This window comes from Schistocerca piceifrons, chromosome 1 (genome assembly GCF_021461385.2).
Source record: "Schistocerca piceifrons isolate TAMUIC-IGC-003096 chromosome 1, iqSchPice1.1, whole genome shotgun sequence".
Taxonomy (NCBI): domain Eukaryota; kingdom Metazoa; phylum Arthropoda; class Insecta; order Orthoptera; family Acrididae; genus Schistocerca; species Schistocerca piceifrons.
Genome location: NC_060138.1, coordinates 903,713,805 through 903,739,955, shown reverse-complemented (window position 1 = coordinate 903,739,955; position 26,151 = coordinate 903,713,805). Strand labels below are relative to the sequence as shown.

Here is a 26,151-nt window from a genome sequence, read left to right as displayed (position 1 = left end):
GTCAGAATTACTCTAACCTCGATATACTGGCTGACCTCCACCGCGTGCCTCAAGCATGTCGTTCTCTTCCCTTCGCCTTTCTTCGTTCGTCCAGAGATGGAAAAACCCTTCTACATCATTCAGCTAATACGCCAGAAACTAATTAAATGATTATGGAGATAACATGGAATACTTTTCCCGTCACGGCGATTACTTATGCGAGTAACCGTTTAAAGGTGAGCCACACCCCTCCCTACACAGGGTGTTACAAAAAGGTACGGCCAAACTTTCAGGAAACATTCCTCACGCACAAAGAAAGAAAATGTGTTATGTGGACATGTGTCCGGAAACGCTTACTTTCCATGTTAGATCTCATTTTATTACTTCTCTTCAAATCACATTAATCATGGAATGGAAACACACAGCAACAGAACGTACCAGTGTGAGTTCAAACGCTTTGTTACAGGAAATGTTCAAAATGTCCTCCGTTAGCGAGGATACATGCATCCACTCTCCGTCGCATGGAATCCCTGATGCGCTGATCCAGCCCTGGAGAATGGCGTATTGTATCACAGCCGTCCACAATACGAGCACGAAGAGTCTCTACATTTGGTACCGGGGTTGCGTAGACAAGAGCTTTCAAATGCCCCCATAAATGAAAGTCAAGAGGGTTGAGGTCAGGAGAGCGTGGAGGCCATGGAATTGGTCCGCCTCTACCAATCCATCGGTCACCGAATCTGTTGTTGAGAAGCGTACGGACACTTCGACTGAAATGTGCAGGAGCTCCATCGTGCATGAACCACATGTTGTGTCGTACTTGTAAAGGCACATGTTCTAGCGGCACAGGTAGAGTATCCCGTATGAAATCATGATAACGTGCTCCATTGAGCGTAGGTGGAAGAACACGCGGCCCAATCAAGACATCACCAACAATGCCTGCCCAAACGTTCACAGAAAATCTGTGTTGATGACGTGATTCCTCAATTGCGTTCGGATTCTCGTCAGCCCACACATGTTGATTGTGAAAATTTACAATTTGATCACGTTGGAATGAAGCCTCATCCTTAAAGAGAACATTTGCACTGAAATGAGAATTGACACATTGTTGGATGAACCATTCGCAGAAGTGTACCCGTGGAGGCCAATCAGCTGCTGATAGTGCCTGCACACGCTGTACATGGTACGAAAACAACTGGTTCTCCCGTAGCACTCTCCATACAGTGACGTGGTCAACGTTACCTTGTACAGCAGCAACTTCTCTGACGCTGACATTACGGTTATCGTCAACTGCACGAAGAATTGCCTCGTCCACTGCAGGTGTCCTCGTCGTTCTAGGTCTTCCCCAGTCGCGAGTCATAGGCTGGAATGTTCCGCGCTCCCTAAGAAGCCGATCAATTGCTTCGAACGTCTTCCTGTCGGGACACCTTCGTTCTGGAAATCTGTCTCGATACAAACGTACCACGCCACAGCTATTGCCCCGTGCTAATCCATACATCAAATGGGCATCTGCCAACTCCGCATTTGTAAACATTGCATTGGCTGCAAAACCACGTTCGTCATGAACACTAACCTGTTGATGTTACGTACTGATGTGTTTGATGCTAGTACTGTAGAGCAATGAGTCGCATGTCAACACAAGCACCGAAGTCAACATTACCTTCCTTCAATTGGGCCAACTGGCGGTGAATCGAGGAAGTACAGTACATACTGACGAAACTAAAATGAGCTCTAACATGGAAATTAAGCGTTTCCGGACACATGTCCACATAACACCTTTTCTTTATTTGTGTGTGAGGAATGTTTCCTGAAAGTTTGGCCGTACATTTTTGTAACACCCTGTATATACAAGATAATGGCTACAACACAGAGAAAGCACGCGGCATTATCAGAAGACTTCAAGAAGAATATAATAATTCCAATCCCAAAGTAAGCAGGTGTTGACAAATGTGAAAATTACCGAACTATCAGTTTAAAAAGTCACAGGTGCAAAATATTAACGCAAATTCTTTATAGACGAATGAAAAAACTGGCAGAAGCCGACCTCGGGGAAGATCAGTTTGAATTCCGGAGAAATATTGGAACACGTGAGGCAATACTGACCCTACGACTTATCTTAGAAAATAGATTAAGGAAAGGAAGACCTGCGTTTCTGGCATTTGTAGACTTAGATAAAGCTTTTGACAATGTTGACGGGAATGCTCTCTTTCAAATTGTAAAGGTGGCAGGGGTAAAATACAGGTAGCGAAAGGCTGTTTACAACTTGTACAGAAACCAGATGGCAGTTATAAGAGTCGAGTGACATGAAAGGGAAGCAGTGGTTGGGAAGGGAGTGAGACAGGGTTGTAGCCTCTCCCCGATGTTATTCAATCTGTACATTGAGCAATCAGTAAAGGAAACAAAAGAAAAGTTCGGAGTAGGTATTAAAATCCATGGAGAATAAATAAAAACTTTGAAGTTCGCCGATGATATTGTAATTCTGTCAGAGACAGCAAAGGATTCCGAAGAGCAGTTGAACGGAATGGACAGTATCTTGAACGGAGGGTATAAGATGAACATCAACAAAAACAAAACGAGGATAATGGAATGTAATCGAATTACATCGGGTGATGCTGAGGAAATTAGATTAGGAAATGAGACACTTAAAATAGTAAATGACTTTTGCTACTTGTGGAGCAAAATAATTGATGATAGTCGAAGTAGAGAGGATATAAAATGTAGACTGGCAATGTCAAGGAAAGCGTTTCTGAAGAAGAAAAATTTGTTAACATCGGGTATAGATTTAAATCTCAGGAAGTCGTTTCTGAAAGTATTTCTATGGGGTGTAGCCATATATGGAAGTAAAACATGGATGATAAGTAGTTTGGACAAGAAGAGAATAAAAACTTTCGAAATGTGGTGCTACAGAAGAATGTTGAAGATTAGATGGGTAGATCACATAACTAGTGAGGAGGTATTAAATAGAATTGGGGAGAAGAGGAGTTTGTGGCACAACCTGATTAGATGAAGGGATCGGCTTTTAGGACATGTTCTGAGGCATCAAGGGATCACCAATTTAGTATTGGAGGGCAGCGTGGAGGGTAAAAGTCGTAGAGGGAGACCAAGAGATGAACACACTAAGCAGATTCAGAAGGACGTAGGTTGCAGTAGGTACTGAGAGATGAAGAAGCTTGCACAGGATAGAGTAGCATGGAGAGCTGCATCAAACCAGTCTAAGAACTGATGACCACAACAACAACAACAGTAGTGAACATCTTGTACACGTTAAACCACGCAAGTATTTATGTACAATACTAAGAAGCAATGCGTTTTATCAGTCTGTGACGGGCTTAATCCGTGAAAGGGAGGTGACAACTGAGTGTAAGGAATTGTAGTACAAGATGAGCATTGCACTAATAGTGACATTTGCATCGGAAATCTGAAAAGTGGCAAGAAGACAGGAGAGTAGAATCCAAGATGTAAGTTACGGAAAACGAGGAGAGAAAGAGTGAGAAACAATGATGTTAGGAAGGTAATTAGAGTTGGAAAGTTAAATGATAGAAATGAGAAGAGTGGGTTAAAATGGTTTAGACATATAAATAAAATGAAAGATGGAAGGATACCAAAACGAATGATGCAGACGAAGTTTGAATGCAGGAGTGAGACCCAGAGCAAGGTGGATTGACTCGGTTTATACGAGTCTAAGAAAAAGGGATCTGGACTGGATCAAAACATAGATCAAGAATGTTCGGAAGAAAAGAGAAAGTGGAGATGTACCAGATTGTCCCAACCTGGCCTGATGGTGCAGGAAGAGGAAACGAAAACACCGACGAAGACTAAGGAGTGACTGAATTTTTATGATCAGATAAAAACACAACTTAAGAATAAGACGATTTCCCGGCGTAATGAGTAAGATTTCGGGATTGCAGCCAGAGGACGCCGACTTCTAGCCACGATATTTAGGTTGACAACCAAGCATCTATCTTTGGGAGCCTATATATCGGCTGCATTCCTATTTTTTTTAAAAAAAGTTGTATTAAAATAACTTTTCTTCTGCTTACAAAGACCTGTTCTTCTCGGTTCTGTAAAGAATGATGTGCGTCGCTGAAGGCTGGAATCTAAAAAACACCATGTCAATGTGAACCTTTCTGACAGATTAAAACTGTCTGCTGGACCGAGACGCGAACTCGGGACCTTTGCCTTTTGCGGACAATTGCTCTGGTGGAGCGCTTACCCGCGATAGGTAAAGGTCCCGAGTTCGAGTCTCGGCCTGACACACAGTTTTAATATCACCACACACTCCGCTGTAGAGTGAAATTTCATTGTGGATCAGTGAAAATTTCATTCTGGAAACATGTCAATGTGGCAGGCAATATGTACAGTGGTTAAACTACACGCGCAGCATCTGAGGAACATGGTCGCCACACTTGCCTTGGGCAGTCACAGTAAGGCAGCCATTGCCGAACATGGATCTGCCACGTAAAGTTCTGTGGTTTACTTTGGCACACAAATCTTGACCACGACGACATCCTTTTGGGATTCACTCATTAAGGTGTTTGTGGAAGTACGTATGGTTGTAGATCTTACTAATCGTGATGGCGAATTTCAACCTGATGAAGGCTGCAAGCCGGTGGTTTCTTTACTATTTCACAAACACAAAATTTTTCACAAAATTTCACGTCAAGCAACAGCCAATTTTATGCTTTATCTAACATCAGTACTATGTGTCCTTTGCTGTGCACAGTGGTGTGTCTTGCAGAGTATGTATACAGTTGTAGATTAATCGAATCCGCACGTAGGATTATTGACGGTTTGCCTCGTTCACTGCCCAGCTTGAGTGTACGTCTTAGGCGCTGTACCGCACACGTCTAGACAAACGCTGGGTTGGTCCGCTACTTACAGATGACAAAATAGTGTACAGAAACAACTGAAACACGACAACACGCTTAACACAGTTTAACCGGTTGAAAGACAATCGCGGACACGACTTCCTCCATTTACTGTGGCTAGCACAACCTTGAAATAAAATTAATTCGACAGTTGGTAAAAAAGCGCACTCCATATAAATGCTCGGGAAGAGAGAATCACAATGTGTTGCCATTAATGACTGCACACGGATGGGAAATTAATTACCTTCAAGTGCCATCCAATGGCAACACACGGAAAAAAGTAAGTACACACTTCATTATATCAAAAGTAATCGTCATAACACTTAATACATTTATCCCACGGTGAGGCAAGGCGATTAGTGGCTAAATGGTTCAAATGGCTCTGAGCACTATGGGACTTAACATCTGAGGTCATCAGTCCCCTAGAATTTAGAACCACTTAAACCCAACTAACCTAAGAACATCACACACATCTATGCCCGAGGCAGGATTCCAATCTGCGACCGTAACGGTCGCGCGGTTCCAGACTGAAGTGTCTAGAACCGCTCGGCCACACAGGCCGGTGCGGTTAGTGCCTTCATGAAAAAATTTTAGAAGTTATCTACGGAACCATGATTAAATTGAGGCTTCGTCCGAAGCAAATCGATGGCTCTAAAAAAATTGGCTATTGCGTGCGGAGAGATCGGGAGTGCATGGAGGATATGTAAGCCGTCTCCAACAAAACTTCTGCAGTACATTCGAAACAACTTGCCGAAAAGAATGCCTGCCCACATGTTGCCGAAGTTCTTTCGAGTATGGTGGAGCTGTTTTTCTGGGGAGCTCTTATTCATCCTCAGTACGGTCCCGATCTCTCCCGATGCGATTTCCCTGTTTTTGGAGCCATGAGGAAAGACACGTGTGGCAGTCGTTCTGCTTCAGATGAAGTGGTACGTGCCTGCGTACAGTCATATTTCCGTAGGCAAGCACAAACATTTTGCCATGGAGGCATTCACCATCTCGTCTCATAGTGGGATAAATGTATTAGCTGTTATGGCGATTACTTTTGAAATAATAAACAATTTATTCCTTTTTCTTTACATCTGTCACGTGTTCATTTCACTGCCATTTATATGTATGTCACGTCAACGGTCTTGCAGCAGCGGTCGCACTGGTCCCCGTCAGGTAAGTTAAGCACTGTTGGGCTTGGTTAGCACTTGGATGGGTGACCGTCCGGGTCTGTCGAGTGTTGTTAGCAAGCAGGCTGCATTCAGTCCTTGTGAAGTGAACTACTTGAGAAGTAGAAGTTCTGGTGAAGTTAACCGAAGTCGCCGGGAGAGCGCTATGTTAACCATATGCCCCTACATTTCCGCATTCCGTGAAGCCTATCGACTGTGGATAATACGGCGGTCGGTCGATACTGTTAGACCTCCAAAAGCCTGCTGGGACGAAGTATGTTTCTGTCTACATGTTTTTATGGTGTCATCAGGAGTAGCCTCACGCTTCACCCCTATTATATCCTCGAACCCTCAATGACATGTCCTATTACATACGATAATGTCTGTAGCTGCTCTGCCGTTTTTGAAAACCAAGACAAAAATTCGGAGGGTTTGTTGAACTATGTAGCAGAAATTAACTGTAACGACTGCAGAAAGATGTTGTACAAAATGGCCCAGCAACTTGACCCTTCTGTAGTCATCAGGAAGATCAACGAGACATCAATCTCCACTATCGTATGGCTTGAATGGCTCTGAGATGCTTCAAAAGTGAGAGCTACTGTCGGTACACCCTTCGGCGTAAAATCGTGCGTTTTTACCATGTGTAGTTGAGTGGTCAGCGCGACAGACCTAGGACCCGGGTTCGATTCCCGGCTGGGTTGGAGATTTTCTTCGCTCAGGGACTGGGTGTTGTGTTGTCCTAATCATCATCATTTCATCCCCATCGACGCGCAAGTCGTCGAAGTGGCGTCAGATCGAAAAACTTGCACCCGGCGAACGGTCTACCCAACGGCAAGCCCTAGTAACACGACATTTACATTTACCATGTGAATGAGTCCAAACAAGATAAAACGATCGATCTCCACGTAATGTATTCATAATCCTTTGAGATTTAGACTCGTTATGTCCCGCCGACACGACATTTACCCTTGCTAGAAACTAGTGAAGTCGCGAGGGATTAGCCGAGCAGTCTCAAGCGCTGCAGTCATGGACTGTGCGACTGGTCCCGGCGGAAGCTCGATTCCTCCCTCGGGCAGGGGTGAGTGTGTTTGTCCTTAGGATAATTTACGTTAAGTAGTGTGTAAGCTTAGGGACTGATGACCTTAGCAGTTAAGTCCCATACGATTTCACACACATTTTTTAAACTAGTGAACACAAGAAGGGCCGTACATAGCAACGAACAATTCATTCATTACTTCACGCCCATTTATGATAATCGTCTTGTTCGTAAAGCTGTAGTGGACCGCAGAGCTTCGTTTACAGTGTGGCGCAACCGTGGAGTCATGGAACTGCGTCAAAGGTTCGTCGCCACTGTCTGCTGCGCACTGCACTAGTAAATACCAGGCATAACATTGCGTTGGCTTTCGTTGTCACGCACACTTCAGAATTCAATGCGCTGGATACGCTAACGCCGTTTCTGATTGAGTGCATTTATAATTGCATCTGCCTCTATACACTCTATACATCGCAATGCAACTTAAGGTGTGTGGCAGTGGGTACTTTGCACACCAGTGGCACTTCGCCGTTTTCCTGTTCCAGTCGCGTATGGTTCACGGGAAGAACGGGCTCCTATCTCTTTAATTTTATGTTGACACATATGTAAGAGGAAACAATATTTTGGTTGACTCTTCTAGAAACTTACGCTCATGTAACATTAACAGTAGACCATACCGTGATGCAGAACGCCTCTCTTGCAGCGTCTGCAGCTGAAGTTGACTGAGCATCTTCATGATGCTGTCGCGATGACGCTTTCGTGCTTGAAAAATGAACCGGTAACGAAACGTGCTGAACTCCTTTGAATCTTCTGCATTTCCTCTGTCAGTCGTATCTCGTACGGATCCCAGACTGACGAGCAATATTCAAGTATTGTGCAATCATACAATAAAGGGTCTTCCTGTCAATGAATTCGCAATACTGTACGTTTGTTTATGTTGAGGGTCAATTGTCACTCCCTGCACTAAACGTCGATTCTCTGCAGGTCTTCCCACATTTCACTACAAGTTCCCGGTGTCGCGATTTCTCTGTATACAACACTATGGTCCGCGAAAAAGCCTCATGGAATTTCCAACGTTATCTACTACGGCATCTACGTGTATTGCGAAAAGTAACGGTCCTTTAACTGAGTGGCAAAATTTCTTTGAGCGAATATGAAACTTGGGTTACTATAAGGTTGGTCTTCATATCAGGAGTGCAGAAGTAACTCTTACAGTAACACTATTGATTTTCATTGTGGGTACGTTTTGGATCAGTTTATTTACTTCAGTCTTTGGACTGAGTTGGACTGACATAACGATATCTGAAGATGATATTGTGTAATTTCGAAATAGATCAGGTGAATTAAATAGCATCAGTAAAACAGGATAGTCGATTTTTCAATAATGGCATATTGGCAAACTTTTGTGTTTTCTAACGAACCCCAACACAGATTCTTTTTCAATTACGGTCTCATAAATGTTAGATGTTATTGTGGCGACCTCAGGTTAAGAGCTTGTAAGAAATTACTCCTTTTCGTCAATGCACATCTCCCCTCTACAATTCTTACTGCACTGCCAACTTCTGCTAAGTAAACGACAAAGCAACTGGGTCCTTTTCATGTCTTGTGAGTTTACGCTGTGCCATGAAAGAAAAGGGACTGGCGTATTTTTTCCTACTCTGTATCGTTTACGTTTAGAAGACTGTAAACGGTTGAGGTCTGCTGGTATCTGCGCAGAAAATCAGTTCCCTAGATTAGAGACCAGGAATTCATCTTGCCTAGCAGAGAAATGTTTTCCCGCTCGGTGCTGTTTACTTATAATAGTCTGCAGATGGTTGAGGTGTCCTGCTTTCTGCACAGGGTGTTAATTTCTCAGATTTTCTGCCATGCAATCATCTTGCCTTTGCTGGGGATGCAGTCACTTGGAACGGCATGGCAACCCATGGAAGGGATCACAGTTTTAATCACTTTACCGTTTATCATTAACATACATTTGGAATGAGTTTGTTTTATGGGGGTCTGGTCCCAGATGCCTAGAGCCATCAGAAGAGAGTTAGGTGGGATGCTGTAGTGAGAGCCCTGTTACTATCAAAAGCGCCAAGAAAACATCACTGACGGTAACACATTTATTAGGCAGTAATACAGGATCGTTTTCCAAAGCGCCGCGCCAGAGCTAGGCCAGTGGAGTAGCACCTCGACAGGGGCTGGAGGCTGGCATGTGCTCGTCTTGCAGTACCCAAAGCACAGTGAGGCGTCGAGTTGCGGCTGCTACGTCACAGGCGGTCATCGACTGCGGAATCCGGCGGCGTCCTGCCCTGTGTGTCGATCTCCAAAGCGCTCTCATAGATGTCGAAGATTTGCACTCAGGACTCTCGCCCTAGGTATGGTTCAAATGGCTCTGAGCATTATAGGACTCAACATCGGAGGTCATCAGTCACCTAGACTTAGAACTACTTAAACCTAACTAACCTAAAGACAGCACACAGATCCATGCCAGAGGCGGGGTTCGAACCTGCAATCGTAGCAGCAGCGCGGTTCCGGACTGAGGCGCCTAGAACCGCTCGGCCAGACCGGCCGGCCCCCCAGGTATATTATCTCAGAAGTTGGCAATGCAGCTAGCAGCAGCAGCTTCCTTCTAGTCGGGCTCAGGGTTCCATCGAAGAAAGCTAGCCATGTTGAGGGTCGACCTCTATAGCCTCCTCTATCACTCGGTAGCTGCTGCTGACACTGAGACTACGCACTGAACAGTCGGCTATCGGCACTCAGCAATCAGACACTTTTTCAGAAGGGTGGGATATATATTCTGGCGCTTCTCATGCACTCTGAGGCGGTGGAGATGGCATGACATCATGTGCCTGGATTTTCCCTCGCTGTCAGCTCTCCTAGTGACTTCAGACTTGCGTAACTTCACCTTTCAGAGGTGGCTTAACCTAAATACTTAAGGTTGCGTTATAGCTAGCCTCCCTTACAGAACTCTGCTTTATCACTTGTATGACAGCATCTCTCAGCCTCTATAATGTCATTATTCTTCTTTGCTTGGAGACATGGGCTCTCGGTCGTTCCCCCGTGCTGTCATAGCTTTCATGTTCGCCGTGACTGACTCAGTATTTCTCCCTAGCTGGCAGTCCACTGGTCTGGTAGCTGCCAAGGTAGAACTTGGATGAAATTTTAGGGTCTAGGCATACTATCTTGGGACATAACAGTTCTCAGCCATTATATTCCAAGAACTTCTTAAAATATTTTCTTACTTTGCCACTAATGAACTATAGTAATCGGCATCGACACGTATCTATCCAGTTAAATCTACGCATGTTGTGTGAAATACCACGCTTCAGCATCTGGGTCATCACTGATTTAGTAGCAAAAAACTGCAGACTAGGATCAGGCGCATGTCCCATCTAGCTCCTGATGTACTCTAAATATTCGATGGTGGTCGTACAGAGGCTTCTATTTCCACTATTGGATGCGCTGCAACGCCCTTAATATGAGAAAAATATGGCATATGGTTATTTACAGCCTAATCTTTTTGGTTACTCTATTACTCTCAGTTGTAAGAGGACATTAGGGCAATGAATGTAATCTTTGAACTATTGTCCTCGCATTTTCGTGTGCCGTTCGCTACCAACAGTGTTACAATTTTGCGCCTCACACACACTACGTCGATTCTTTTATTTAGTACATCCAACTCTTTTTTCCCATTTCTCATAGACCCTCAATCACATTCAATGCAGTGGACCATACGCAGTGTCGTTTGCACGATGTTAAGCCATTGTGCTGTAGCAGAAGATTTTCACCTCATTATCACCTCACTGAAGGCAGATCAGTCTCAGATATACTATTACCCGGAGACGTTCTTCTGATAGTACCGTTTAAAGTCTCTGCGGAGCGTTGAAAGGATAGGCTTACATGTAAGAATTATGAAGGGTTGAGTCCGCCCACGAAGAACGCTGCGGTAACGATAATTGCAGCACACTGGCCGCAGAAGGCAGGGATTTTGGCTCCGGCTCATAACACAGTTCAAGCTTCTCACATACAATCTATGACGGACTTTAAACTTCACGCCTGCTCTGATTTATAAAGGATGAGTTCATAAATCTAGGTAAAAGTACAGCAGTCGGCAAATTATAAAAATTAAATGTAAATCAGCTACAATGGATGCTGTTTACATAGCTCGAGAACGTTCAGTTCTAAGATTATTTACATGTGTTGACATCTTTATCGAACCATCTGATTTGAATACATAGAAAGATTCAGATACTAACAGCGTAATCAATCACAGTTGTCTTTAGCTGGAGTTGCGCCAAACGAACTCTAGCTGGAGACGACAGACAGAGATACAGATCTTGACTTTGCACCGTCCAAGAGATGTCAAGCAACTATTACTACTACATTCATTTAGCATAAATACTATGACGAGGAATCAGAGAAAAATGGCCTCACACTGGAATGGGACAGGATACTTCTAATACTAATACACAGTGGACGCCCTGCTGCTCATCACACTATGGCTTACAAACCTATGCGTAGAAATCCCTTAACTACTGCTTATGTTAAGTGGTACGAGCTAATCTCTCTTCCGTTTATTGGCCCATAAGATTTCATTTTTAATACCCCTATCCTATTAATAAAAGTTCTTTCGTAATGAGTAAAAAATCCGTCGTCAGTTACTATGAGTTTCAAACCTACGTTACTTTGAAGAGCTGGTCGTAATGGAAGTAGATTACACCTACCTTACATAGACCCAAGAACCAATTATAACAGGAGCGAAGAGCAACAGTTTTAGTATCCTAATAATGGTGTGAACTGATACTTTTCAAGTAAAGTATGTATCATCACAGATGTTAACCACGTCAAATGCCTGGACAAATCGTAGGTGCAGCTATGCAGTAAGAGCTTGACAATGTGAAACTTGAGCTTTCCGTCGTGCATGGAATGTTCCTAAAACTTACGGGATTTTTGTTTCAATTGAAATTAAAAGTAATGCTAAATCAGGTGGGTTTTATTCCTTAAACTTTTTTCTTTAAGAAATCATTTTCGTATGCACATAGGACGCTCCCTCTAACCGCTGCATCTGGTGGACGGATCCCTTGCAGCCGGATCAGTGGTCGTCGGTGGGAATTTCAGAAGTCCTCATGTTGGATCTGTAACAAAATTATTTTGTATAAGTCATTTTCGATATATTTTCTATCTGTATACATAGGATGACTGGAAAACAATAAACTGTAACAAAATAGCGACGTGCGGCAACAAATCTCATTTTCTTCGCCCACAAAACTGAGACAAAAGCGTGCAATGAAAATAAACTTTTGGCGGTATCGCAAAACTGCTTCGTACGCTGAAAGAGAATACAGTTTAGATGGCGGAGTAAAATTCCGATCAAAATGGTACCTACCATTCTCAAATTACTTTGTTTTCAACATAGGATTAAACATCCAGGCGGCTGCACATAAACGGTAGGTACAGTGACCTAGGTTTCGATTTCGACACCTACTAGTGGTGTTTTCATCAGCATAAATGTTGCTAAATCGTTAAATAATATTGCTAAAAAGCAATAGTCAGAATTTGGAGCAGCTATGTTCCGATGTTGTTCCCAGCTGGACACATATGTGAAACGCACGAACGTTATATTTTACTTTTGACAGGAACATAGCTGCTCCAAATTCTGACTATTGCTTTTTAGCAGTGTAATTTTAACATTTATTCTGATGAAGACATCCCAAGTAGATGTCGAAACCTAGATCAATGTATTACCGTTTGTGTGCAACCGGTTGACTGTTTAATCCTGTGCTGAAATTAGTATACTGTTGCTGAATAACAGCCATGTATAAAACGGCAACTTACGTTTCCCGCCAATTTGAAAAATTTAGTTTCGAGAAAACTGCGTTTAGAGTGTTGGGCTATGGTTCAAATGGCTCTGAGCATTAAGGGACTTAACTTCTAAGGCCATCAGTCCCCTAGAACTTAGAACTACTTAAACCTAACTAACCTAAGGACATCACACACATCCATGCCCGAGGCAGGATTCGAACCTGCGACCGTAGCGGTCTCGCGGTTCCAGACTGTAGCGCCTAGAACCGCTCGGCCACTCCTGCCGGCTGTTGGGTTATACTTTTTGAAGTTCATTTAAACACACCTCTAGTCATCGAGTCGTGAGCCATACAGTAATACTTTCTGATCAAAAAGAAGATCTTCCTCCTACTTACTAGTGGCCACCGTGATCTTGTTCACCTCTTTGTCAGCTACTGTCATTCCGGGCTCTGCTCGATACAGGTTTCGTCCGCTTTTCTTTTTTTTTTTTTTTTTTGCAGAAGTTGTAACAGAATGGTCCGATTTCAGGTTCGAGCACGTTCATGATTTCCGTAAGGCCTGTCAGGAAGAAGTTGAAATTACATGCCGCCACAATGGCCACGATGTCGACTGTTTCTTTTTCTCTCGCTGTAACCGGTTTTCTGAGACACTTTTTCGCCTTGTAACTGGATAACGGACTTTCTAGTGAGCTTGGGATGAACACTACAACAAAATAGACACCACAGAGAATACCTGAAGCCTAAAAGACTATTTTTCCCCTTAAGGGAGTTCAGCCGTTTAACGACTCGACAAACGCCAATATTTCGACGGGTGGTCATCCCGTCGTTTTCAAGGAAAAAGTGAAACGAGAGACGAGTGTCCAAAGAAATTTTTAGACCTTGAAGGACGGAGCTATGCCAACCTGGAAACAAAAAGACGACGTATGCGGAAAGACAACACACACTATAAAAAACTGTTGCTACTGCTCGACCGAAGGCCCAAGAATCAGCCAATTATGAGAGGAACGCGGGACGACAAAGTTATACAGAATCGTAATCACTATGTAAACTGTTACATTTCACGTCTAAAATTGATCACCTTTATTTTTTGAGGCCCTAGGTTTGGTTGGCGTGGTTTAGCACAGAGAAGGTTTAAGCTGCCAAGCACAGCGACCTCTCGTTTCGCTTATGCCTTGAAAGCGATTGCTGTTGTCTAGTGTGTTACCAGTTTCATTTCCGTACTTCGAACAATGATTTGACAGCACATGTATTAAGATGTATAACCACAAGTATCATGCCGATACAGGTTTTCCTCTCCTTAGATCTATGCATGTGTAGGTGACTGAATATCCTGCTAAGTACTACATTTGTTAAATATTTTGATACGCTCAAATCCGCATACCATGGACTTACTGTTGAAAGTTGCAAGATTCTTTTGCTGTACTTCTTCTACGTTGCATGATGAGAAAATGTTGAGAGGACTGAGAATAACGAAGCACGTAGCAGTAACGTTTGTGTTTAACAAGTCTCTCTACAATCCGTAACCCTTCTGAACTTCTCTGGTGTTCCATCTTAACTAGTAAATTACCTAATGTGGCATACTTGGAGCAGTCTTGAAGCACTGTGAAGGCATTACTTTACCGGAGAGCTGCAGCATTCTGAGGATTCTAGAAACGCGGAACAAGAACTGCGGCTCCCCTCTTCCCACTTGAGCGCGAAGTAATTCACGAGATTGCTGCCGCAGCGGCCGGCGCAGACAACAGGTTCCCCTAGCGGCTGCTTAGCGGCGGTCGCAGTTCCCTTATTGCGGTCTGTCCCGCCCGTTTATCTTCAGCGACGGCGGAACGCAATTACCTTTGAATGTCTTCGTCCGAATATTTGTACAAGCCGAGAGCTATTATTTCTGGCAATGGTAATTCATCTTGCGCCTTGCCGCAGGATTTGGCGTGTACTTGGGTTATTCAGTTACCGCTGGGGGACAAAAAACCACATTCAGAAAGAAGCGCCGTCCATCAGCATAATGAAATGCTGAAAGTAATGCGACGTGCCGGCGAACAGCCCGTTCCGCGATACGTCGACAGTGGTTTCGGCTGTGGCACTGAAAGTACTGCGCTATTGTGCTGCCTGTTTGGAAGAAAGATTGCATGTTGGGCAGATACTACAATTTTTTTCTCGTACCTACTCCGCTTTAGAAAAGTTTGCTTGCAATTTGCACATATTATTTTTCCTTTTACAGTTACGAAATTTACTAATAATTATTTTAACTGTGTAAAGCAAAGCCTCCGACTTTTATTACGTGAAGACTCCTAAAGCTTTTAAATAAAGGGAACATTATTAACATTCTACATGTCTATTCTTCATGTCTATATATTTATTTCTCAACATACTCACGCTGGCGACCAACACATTTCACCTAGCAAGCGACCGTCAAAGTAGAATGTTTGACGTTGTTGACGGAGCCACAACTTCACCTATGGTTCCACTGCTGCAGTACTATCAAAATGTCCGTCCCGATAGCTGAATGCCTCTTCCTGATCCTTATCCTTCGATCCTCGAACACGTTGCTTGGGCATGGCGGCGGGATGGCCAGGCTTCAGGTATTGACCCCTGCCCTACCCGTCGTCCTGCTCCTGCAGCGGTTCCTTGAAAAAAAAGACTGCCGTCCTCAGGGGCCCGGTTCGATTCCCGGGATTCCGGGATTTTCTCCGCTCATGGACTAGATTTTGTGTTGTCTTTATCATAATTTCATCCCCGTCCGGTGCGCACGTCGCCCAATGTGGCATCGAATGTAATAGCACCTGCACCAAGGCGGCCAGACCTGCCCCGTACGGGCCTTCCCGGCCAATGACGCCAAACGCTCTTTTCCACTACTATCAGAATGAGGTCCTCGGTTGTTAAATTTTGGAAACAGATGAAAATCGGATGGGACCAGGTTGGGACTGTATAGAAGATGATCGATGACAGTGAACCGAAGGCGCCGGTTTGGTACAGATGTTGCAACGCTCGTCTGTGGTCCGGCATTGTCATGCTGAAGGAGATTCATCACCCTATGTGTAATAAGGTATTCTGCGATTAGAGCCCCAATTAGAGCACGCTTTTTCTCAGGCACCGACTTAGTTACGTTACACGTCGGTATGTTACATGCTACAATTTGGAGCCCTCTAGCGGCAGAGGCCTGCAAATATGTAGACATGAAGAATTATAACGTATAATGTCAATAACGTTGGTTTTATTTTAAACACTTTAAGAATTTACATATAAAAATTCGAAGAAGCCCTCGTAGAATGTGATATTACATGTCTGTGGAATACCAAATAGGTACCTGAAAAATAAACTGCGGAAAGAGAGAACACTGAAACTTTATAAGACCACAGCTGTTCGTACTTTATTCTATGAAAGTGACTCATGGTAGACATGCAAATAAATCCAGGCAGCATAAATGAGATTTATCAGTGCAGGAAAAAGATGGCTCAAATGGCTCTGAGCAGTATGGGACTCAACTGCTGTGGTCATAAGTCCCCTAGAACTTAGAACTACTTAAACCTAACTAACCTAAGGACATCACACACATCCATGCCCGAGGCAGGATTCGAACCTGCGACCGTAGCGGTCGTGCGGTTCCAGACTGTAGCGCCTTTAACCGCGCGGCCAGGAAAAAGATGTTCATTAGACTAATGACATAAGGAGGGGTTTGAATATGTTTAAATTTGGAAATAAAGAGCACTTAATTGGAAAGAACATATTAACAGGAAGAGTAGCCAAAGTATACCTCCCATAATCATAAGTATCAAATGTAAAGTCAGAAGGAATCAACGAAAATAGAGGAAAGGATATGGGTCGTAAAGACGAATGGCTTTTGATGTTTAGATCTTCTCTTCTTCTTCGTCTTCTTCTTCTTCTTCTTCTTCTTCTTCTTCTTCTTCTTTTAATCTCGTTACATTCAGGTACAGATCCTAGGTCCCGCTCTGAGGGAGAAGGGTCACGTTTCGCTATTGGCTCTCCCTAACACCATCACTCTCCCATCAAACAGTACATAACTTGCTGTCACCTCCATTTTTAGCGTGGTGCTACGAAGGCCAATGATTTTAATAACAATAACTTTAAAATTTATAAAATGTCCTGATATAATAATCATAATTTGTTGGGATCGATGGTTAGTATATTGTTTTAACACAGCTTTCCAGAATCTGCAAGTCAGGGAAATACAGTAGGCAAACCATAACTCCATCAACAAAACTTCGGAAATTGTTCAGCGATTGTTCATCATTGGTGCCAAGTGGCTCATTACAGCTCAGTCGCATTTATTTTGATTTTTTGCCCTCATTTAAATTTCTATACGTACTGCACCGATAATATCAGCGTAATCATGCAAATACCGAAGGAATGCACTGTGTCCCGTTTGAAACGCCTTTTCCATTCATTTACGATACTTCTTTTGACAACAGTAAAGCCCCCTTTACTCCTTGACCTCAAGACTGAAATCAGTACTGCTCGGTTCTATCTCGCTTTTATTACTTTTTTTTTCATCCAGCTGAGTTAACTGCGCGTTAAGAGTCATGCAAAGCAGTAAGGATAGGTTTGGCGAAATACACGAAGAGTGTGCGTTCACTGAATGCAAAGTGACACGACGACGCTGTGCTAAGATGTTATCCCATTGACGGCAAACCAGTTACACTGCTTTGGCAACTGTTCGAGGTTTGTTGCATCGCTGTGTTTTGTGTTGTCGTATTACAGATTTTCTAACTGCCTAGAAGGTATTTTCCCGTAAATAAACGTAACTGTGATGATACACTCAATAAATCATAATTATATCGTTAACCTGTAACAAACCCTAGCAACTTCGACAACGCCATAATTTAGAAGATATAAAATTGCATTGTGCGTACATCATTATCAATATTTCATCACGTTCTGCGACAGTGAAGACAGGGGTGCAGTCTACGGCTAAGCGAATATGTGAATGGGGGAAATGTTACATTCTGTCAGTCCCTCCAACATTCACGAAAGTCAGAATTTACCGTTTTGTTTTCTTTTTGTATGGTCTTTCCCATCCTGTCTTACCGTATCCCATTTCCTGCGATTTTCTGGTTCACTCATGAAGCGAATGACCACCTTCACCTGGTTGAAATGTCTTCGACACCCGATCTGGCCGAAAGACTATCCATGTGAGAAGGGCTCCAACCAAGCATCTGGATAGTGTCCTGCGTTAAATACAACTCCTAATGTTCTATTATCCTCTCCATTTTCGAGACTCTTAGTTCTCTTTCTACTTTATTCTCTGACACTAGGTTGTTGAGAAATCTGATGTGACCTCATCCAAAGCAATTTTACTAAAGACGTTAATGCTTTTACTTTCCCAAACGTCGCATGGATCTATGTCTGTTCATATCCACATTTAGCACAAAAAAAATAAAAAAACACCTAGTACATTGTCTGTATATTTGATTTGTTTATTCATTTCTCAAAGCGATGGCCTTCCTTTGCCAGCTTCATTTTGTTTTAAAGCTTATGTTGTGGTTTTTGCATTAAATTATAATGTCTCATTTCCAAATCTGAAGGAATTGGGCTTCGACTTTGGTAAGTAATGTCATCTAGATTTTAATTCAGGGAAAGGCTTAAAGGACTTTGAGATACCACAGCAGGCAAGGTGTTATTTGTCATCGAGACCGCTGCAGATATTTCCGTAGCTGATCCGCGCAAAAGGTACCAGCTGCTGTCACATTCAAGCGATAACTTTGTCGCAGTATGATTTACGGAGCTGTGTATTTGAGACGTCCTGCTAAACCCGCAGGACAGGACAGGACAGGTAGTTTAAGTTGTGGAAAGGGGCCAAAATATGCGGCTGTCAGTTACACTCGAACATACAACCTTTTATTTGATCGAACATTACAAGAGCCAAGATTTTTTTTAAACACAGCTTTAGTTTTGGAACTTAATTAGCGGTTGAATGCGCTGTACAATCTCATGCCTTAAGGGCAAGACTCCTTTAATTTAGAAACGGCTGAAAGCCAATAACTTAAAGCTCAACCAAAATCAGAAATTTAAAAGGCAAAGTCTTATCTGAAAACAGTTCATTAATTAGGCTGAAGGCCCAAAGCATCTGACACATTAAGAGCAAACAAGTTAAATTCAAAATCGGTTGAAGGCCCAACACTTAAGACTCAATAACATCAATTTTAAAAATGCCAAAGGCTTTACGTAAAACAGTTCTTAAATTAGGCTGAAGGGCCAAACCATCTGACGCTTTAAGGGCAAAACAACCTTAATCTAAAAATCGGCTAGAAGCCATACAAGTACAAACAACAAGAACAAACAAGAAAAGGTACTAAACCGAAGGGCGCTCAGAAGGTCCAAGGGTCGGAATGGAACTCAAACACAAACGCTCGCTTAGGTGAGACGGGCAGTCGGCCCAACCATTGTCGATCCGACAACAACCCAACCGACAGACAGTCAACGGACACACCGACAAGATAATCTCCGCTTCACCCGACCACCACACAACAGAGAGTTCCATGGAACAACGTAGAAGGTATTGGCATCCACAACCAATTATACATTAAGCTGTCAAACTACACACCGTGCTGGACAGTGATAACACGATGAGGAAAATACACTGCCTGAATTTGCGTCAAAGGCCAGGGCAGGTACGCGGAATGTTAACGGCCGCAAGGCAGAAGATTCCGCTGGTACACTTCAATTCAAATAACCAAGTACAGTTAAACTCCACCGGAGGGTGGCTAAAATTTGCCAACTTGAAAACACACGTTGTTGCTAGCGGCGATATCCCAACAGCCGACAACGAACTCCAAACGACACAATGAGAACAATAGTGACCACCTGGTAGATTAATTCAAAACTCAACTTTCATGTCCAGGATCGGGAAGCTACGAACCTCGTAGCAGTGGGAACAGCATCACACACTCGGACCACGCGTGGACGTCGCCAGCACCCCCCGGCCAAAAAACTACGCTCCGCGGAGCTTTCCTGGGTGCTCCGCGCCAACCGACGAACTGGTCAGGCCCGGAAATGGTGAAGGACCAAGTATAAGTCGGCCGGTGAGACGACCAACCGAACGACCAACCAACGGTAGTCCCGCTCCAATCTCCCTCCGTCGGACAGTGCATCTGTGTCGCCAGTGGTCGGCGAGCACTGACTGTCAGCGTCTCACCGCTATTCCGTCCCCGATTCCACTGCTGCTGCGTCCCGACTGCACAGCTGGTCCGTCTTAAACTCACTGCTAGACACACGACGACCCGGGAATACTATCGGTCGCTCCAGAGATGGTACGACTGTGCACTTATCGATACGTGCCTCTGCTGCTGCACACGGGCAAGTAAGGCAGGAAGTTAGTGACGCCAGTAAATGGAATACGAAAACGATGGGGCGGTACCGCAATAGAAAATGACAAACAATAAATGACATGAACACGAGCCGTGCACGGCTCAGTATTATTCTGACACAGATACTGGATTTATCGAAATTCCCAGTGCTTTCGGATTTCTCTTTAATGTTGAGGCATTATAAGACAATACGATCCGATCAGAGAACAAGGACGTGGTGCTGTGTGTCTCCTTCAAAGAAAGAACCCAGGTCCCGTAGGTAGAGTTTGACAGGCCCGCATGGGGAACGAGACGACGGTAGCAGGGCGGGTAGAAATCATAGCCGGGTAGTAGCTCAGGGCACAGAATTTCGAAATATATATATATATATATATATATATATATATATATATATATATATATATATATATATATACAAAACTATGGAGGACCTAGATAAGGTGACACAACATATTACAGGGTGACTATTATTGAAATAAAATCGTCATAACTTCTGAACGATTTTTGTTGGGACGTTCAAACTGCACGGATGGCAGCGGGGCATCATGGGAATTAGCATAATGTGGCTTAGTGACGAAGCCCACTTTCATTTGCATGGGTTCATCAATAAGCAAACGTGGCGCATTTGAGGGACTGAGAATCTGCATTTCGCGATCGAGAAGTCTCTTCACCCTCAACGGGTGACATTCCTAGATGGCAAGGTGACTACAGAACGGTACGTGAAGGTTTTGGAAGATGATTTCACTCCCATTATCGAAAGTGATCCTGATTTCGACAAGATGTGGTTCATGCAAGACGGAGGTCGAGCCCATCGAAGCAGGGGAGTGTTTGATGTCCTGGAGGAGCACTCTGGCTTTGGGGTACCCAGAGTCTACTGGCATAGGCTTCGACTGGCCGAGATATTCTCCGGATCTGGACATAAGCGACTCCTTTTTGTGGGGCTACATTAAAACCAAGGTTACAACAATAACTTCAAAACCACTGCTAAGATCAAAACAGCCATTCAGGAGGTCATCGACAGCATCGAATATCCGACACGTCAGCGGGTCACGCAGAATTGCGCTGTTCGTCTGCGCCACATCATCGCCAGTGATGGCAGGCATATCGAACATGTCATTACCTAAAGCCGAATATCTGTAGTGACGTTTGCGCGTTGAATAAAGTGTGTGTAAGCCGAAGTTTGTAACAAATTAACGTTTTTCGTATAATGAATAACTTTCACTGTTTAACAACTCATGAAAATGTGACCAGAGGTCTCCCTCTCGTGCACAGGATGTTAGAAGCACACAGTGTGAGGTCAGCCTGACTATAGCACCAAATGGAGCTGACCCACCAAACATAGCCAGTTGAGGGAACGGGAAAAAGGTCAGCCTGCAGTTACGATGCAATGTGGAGGTGTTCTTCACTACAACATCGGTCACAGATAACATTTCGATGGCTTCACATAGAAAAGAATCAGTGGGAAACTGGAAGAAGGACGAAGTGTAAGAATGTAGCTCACGAGTTTGATATTATTCACACCGTTGTTTCACGCGCATGAAGAATGTTCCGGACCACACGCACTGCTTCCCGAAGGAGAGAAGTGTAGTCGACCAGGTTCAACTACAGCAGCAGATGACCGCTCCGTTGTGCAACGGGCAAGGAGGAGTATACATCAGACAGGGTTGAAATTGTAACAATGTGTATTAGGACAACCTGGTCGCACTCTTCAAGGTGTGACGGCGACTGCCTTGGGATAGTCTCTTTGCCCGTCGACCAGTACGTTGTGTCCTGTTGACAATAGGACATTGGTGGCACCGTTTTCTATGGCTCCAAAAACACAGTGACTGAACCACCGAGAAAAAGGGATCGCTTTCTGTTCTCGTATAAGAGCAATTTCAGTCTCAGTAGCGATTCTGGGACGTAACTCACATCGCGAAAGATGAGCACGCGAAATGCACCCAAGAACGTTGTCGAACATTATCGTTTTGGTGGCCAGTTTTTATGCTGTGGGGAGTCATAATGTTGAGTGGCAGTAGTGACCCCCAAATCTTTGAACACTTTACACTCACCAGTCACGGTTATTGTGACATTGAATCCTTCATCATGTGCGCCTTCTCATGGGTTCATTCGGCCCAGACATCAGTTTTATGACTGACTCTGCACAGTGCATCGAAACGCACAGGAAGAAGAGCTCTTGAAACAAGAGGATATTCCGCGAATGGACTGGCCTGCCAATTCCCTCAACTTAAATGCACTGAGCACGTTTGGGATTGCGTTGGAAAGACGTATTATAGCACGTTCACACGCACCAGCGACCATCCAGCACTTGTCAACCGTGCTGGTGGAGGAAACGAAATCCCTACCACAAGAAGTTCTTACCAACCTTGTGGTCAGCACCTTAGGTCGTTGCAGAGCATGCAGTGCGGTCTGTTGTGACCACACACACTGTTAAGATCCATATCCTGTCACTTTTTATGTTAAGGAGACCTTTATAAATTGCAGTGACTTTGATTAAAAGTGTCGTTCCCTTTAGTCGCATTCTTTAAATCTTTCACTTACGTTCTTTGCTATGCTGTGACAGTATATGAATGGTCTATGTATGGACGACGAATGGAAAAACTGGTAGGAGCCGACCTCTGGGAAGATCAGTTTGGATTCCGTAGAAATGTTGAAACACGTGAGGCAATACTGACCCTACGACTTATCTTACAAAACAGATTAAGGAAAGGAAGACCTACGTTTCTGGCATTTGTAGACTTAGATAAAGCTTTTGACAATGTTGACGGGAATACTCTCTTTCAAATTGTGAAGGCGACAGGGGTAAAATACTGGGAGCGAAAGGCTATTTCCAATTTGTACAGAAACCAGATGGCAATTATAAGAGTCGAGGGGCACGAAAGGGAAGCAGTGGTTGGGGAGCGAGTGAGACAGGGTTGTAGCCTATCCCCGATGTTAATCAATCTGTATATTGAGCAAGCAGTAAAGGAAACAAAAGAAAAATTCGGAGTAGGAATTAAAATCCATGGAGAAGAAATAAAAACTTTTAGGTTCGCCGATGACACTGTAATTCTGTCAGAGACAGCAAACGACCTGGAAGAGCAGCTGAACGGAATGGACAGTGTCTTGAAAGGAGGATATAGGATGAACATCAACAAAAGCAGAACGAGGATAATTGAATGTAGTTGGATTAAATCGGGTGATGCTGCGGGAGTAAGATTAGGAAATGAGACACTTAAAGTAGTAAATGAGTTTTGGTATTTGGGAAGCAAAATAACTAATGATGGTCGAAGTAGAGACGATATAAAATGTAGACTGGCAATGGCAAGGAAAGCGTTTCTGGAGAAGAGAAATTTGTTAACATCGAGTATAGAATAAGTGTCAGAAATTCGTTTCTGAAAGTATTTGTGTGGGGTGTAGCCATGTATGGAAGTGAAACGTGGACGATAAATAGTTTAGACAAAAAAAGAATAGAAGCTTTCGAAATGTGGTGCTACAGAAGAATGCTGAAGATTATATGGGTAGATCACGTAACTAATGAGGAGGTATTGAATAGAATTGGGGAGAAGAGGAGTTTGCGGCACAATTTGACTAGAAGAAGGGATCTGTTGGTAGGGCATATTCCTAGGCATCAAGGGATCACCAATTTAGTATTAGAGGGCAGCGTGAAAGGTAAATGTCGTAGAGGGAGACAAAGAGATGAATACACTAAACAGATTCAGAAGGATGCAGGTTGCAGTAGGTACTAGGAGATGAAGAAGCTTGCACAGAATAGAGTAGCATGGAGATGTTCATCAAACCAGTCTCTGGACTGAAGACCACAACAACATGTATGGTCCAAGTTTCATGGAGCTATGTTTTTGACAGCGACGCAACACGCAAAAGTTCCTTTCCTCCCTAGCTTTTGCACACACAAACACACACACACACACACACACATACACACACACACAAACACCGAAACATTGTTCCCGACAAATGTTACAGCGTCAGTGGGCCCCGATTTTTTGTTTGGTTAAAGTTTTTAGCGTTGGTATCAACAGAGATATTGAAGCAAGTTCGTTATTTAAATGGAACCGTATATTTTTTGTAACTGGATTTGAGAATTATTGAGATGACAATTACATTGATATAGAGTCGAAAATATTCAAAAAATGTCCTAGAATGTGAGAGCATGGTGGCCGGAGTCGGCATTAGAGGTGCAAACATCGCCAAGCAGAGTTCTTGTGCTACGCTGTGTCAGAATGTCAAAACCTTTGCCTGTTTTCGTGTCTGCAGTGCGGGCCATCCATTTTACTGCGCCAACATTCGCTGCGTGCAGACATGTACACCAATGAGGAGAAGTCGAATGTACTACTTTTATATGGTGGCTGTAAAAGAAATGCCGTAAAAGTGGGCTATATTGCCGGATCGCCAGTGTTCGATGCACCAGATAATTGCACGAATTATTAAGACGTTAGTGCGGACAGGCTGTTTGAACGTCAAAAAGAGGGTCAGAAAGAGTGCAACTGACAGAGAACATGAAAAAGCTGTTCTCGCTACGACGCTAATGCATTCGGACAGTGGTTCAAGACATACTGCCAAGGAATTTGGAATCAGCCTGACGAGTGTCATTTGCATCCTGAATCGACGGAACATCCATTCCTGTCGTCTGTCACTATATCAGGCTATCGACGACCGTGATTTCGAAGATCGTACAGAATTTTGTCGGTTTGCTCTTCAGCAACTGAAAGACAACCCTACGTGTTTCCAACGTGTGCCCTCTACCGATGAAACAACGTTTAGTAACCACGCTACTGCAAATTTGCATAACATGCACTGCTGGGCAGCCGAAAATCCGCATGGCTTCGCCATGTGCAATATCAAGGGTCGCGGTGCATTAACGTAAGGCTTCATGGGAAATTACATTGTGGGACCACGTTTCATCTCACGCGTTGTAAATAGGCATTCGTACGCGTGTTTTCTGACGAACACTCTTCCAATTCTTCTAGAAGAAGTACCACTGGGTATTCGACAGTGTATGGGGCCGGCCGCTGTGGCCGAGAGGTTCTAGGCACTGCAACACGACGGTTGTCCAGCTCACTCGTCACGTGTTCCAATGCAAACACTGAATGAGAACTTCCCTGGACGTTGGATAGAATTAGATTTTGTTGTCAAATGGCCTGCGAGGTCCCCCGATTTGACTCTTCTTTATTCCTTGCTTTGGGGAGCAGTCAAAGATCCTGTCTACGACGAAGCTCCACCTACGTCAGACGATATAATCGCCAGTACATGCTCGACCTTATCATCAACTGGAAATACATCCATTCGTCGTTCTTTCGAACGGTGATTGCAAATGTGCCTTTCAGTCCATGGTCAACAATTTGCATACATACTTAAATAAAAGACAATTTTTTAAGACCAAATGTATCTTATGTGATCTGGGCGGTTACCGAATCATTGTTAGTATTTTCTTCATTTAATTTACGTGTATACGAAATTGCATTTCAGTGTCAAATCTGTGGACAAAGCGTTTAGTTAAGAAGAATATTAATTTTGCGGTGCACGGGTGGTCACCAAAGCAATTGCTATAAAATATGTAGTTCAGCGAATGTATCCGATATTATATAATTTAGAGCAGTGTAGGTAGAGAGGTAGAGAGATCAGACAGTATGTATTTTATCTAAGAAGGATACAGCCACTTGCTTGAAAACAGAGCTCAAATCTTCCTTCTAACATTTAGATATTTAATACAGTAGTTGTTTTGTGCAGAGTATAAGACCTCTTTATTTATGAAGAATGGACAGTTGATGTCTCTGTTACACCTCACGTAAATCTGGGAGGATACACAGAATGGGTTATTTATAGCTATATGATACGCTAGATTCCAGCCTATGACGCTTTTCCCCCACATTCGTAGGTGAACCTGCATCTAGACCATTAGCTGGTTCAAGGGGAATATACTTTTATTCTCGTAGGGCAGGTCTGCCTTACCGTATACAACTACGCAGCTGGTCTGATACACCTGCTTGGCAGTATTTGCGCTGCAAATGTCGT

At 43.6% G+C, this 26,151-nt stretch overlaps 1 long non-coding RNA gene across 1 annotated transcript in view; it reads right to left on the bottom strand.

Moving 5' to 3' along the window:
• Positions 1–12,010: 12,010 nt before the first annotated feature.
• The window catches only part of LOC124775769, a 56,027-nt gene continuing 41,886 nt past the window's right edge, over positions 12,011–26,151 (bottom strand). The window contains exon 3 of the long non-coding RNA XR_007015601.1: positions 12,011–12,151. This is a non-coding gene — a long non-coding RNA (uncharacterized LOC124775769). The remainder of the gene's footprint in view (positions 12,152–26,151) is intronic.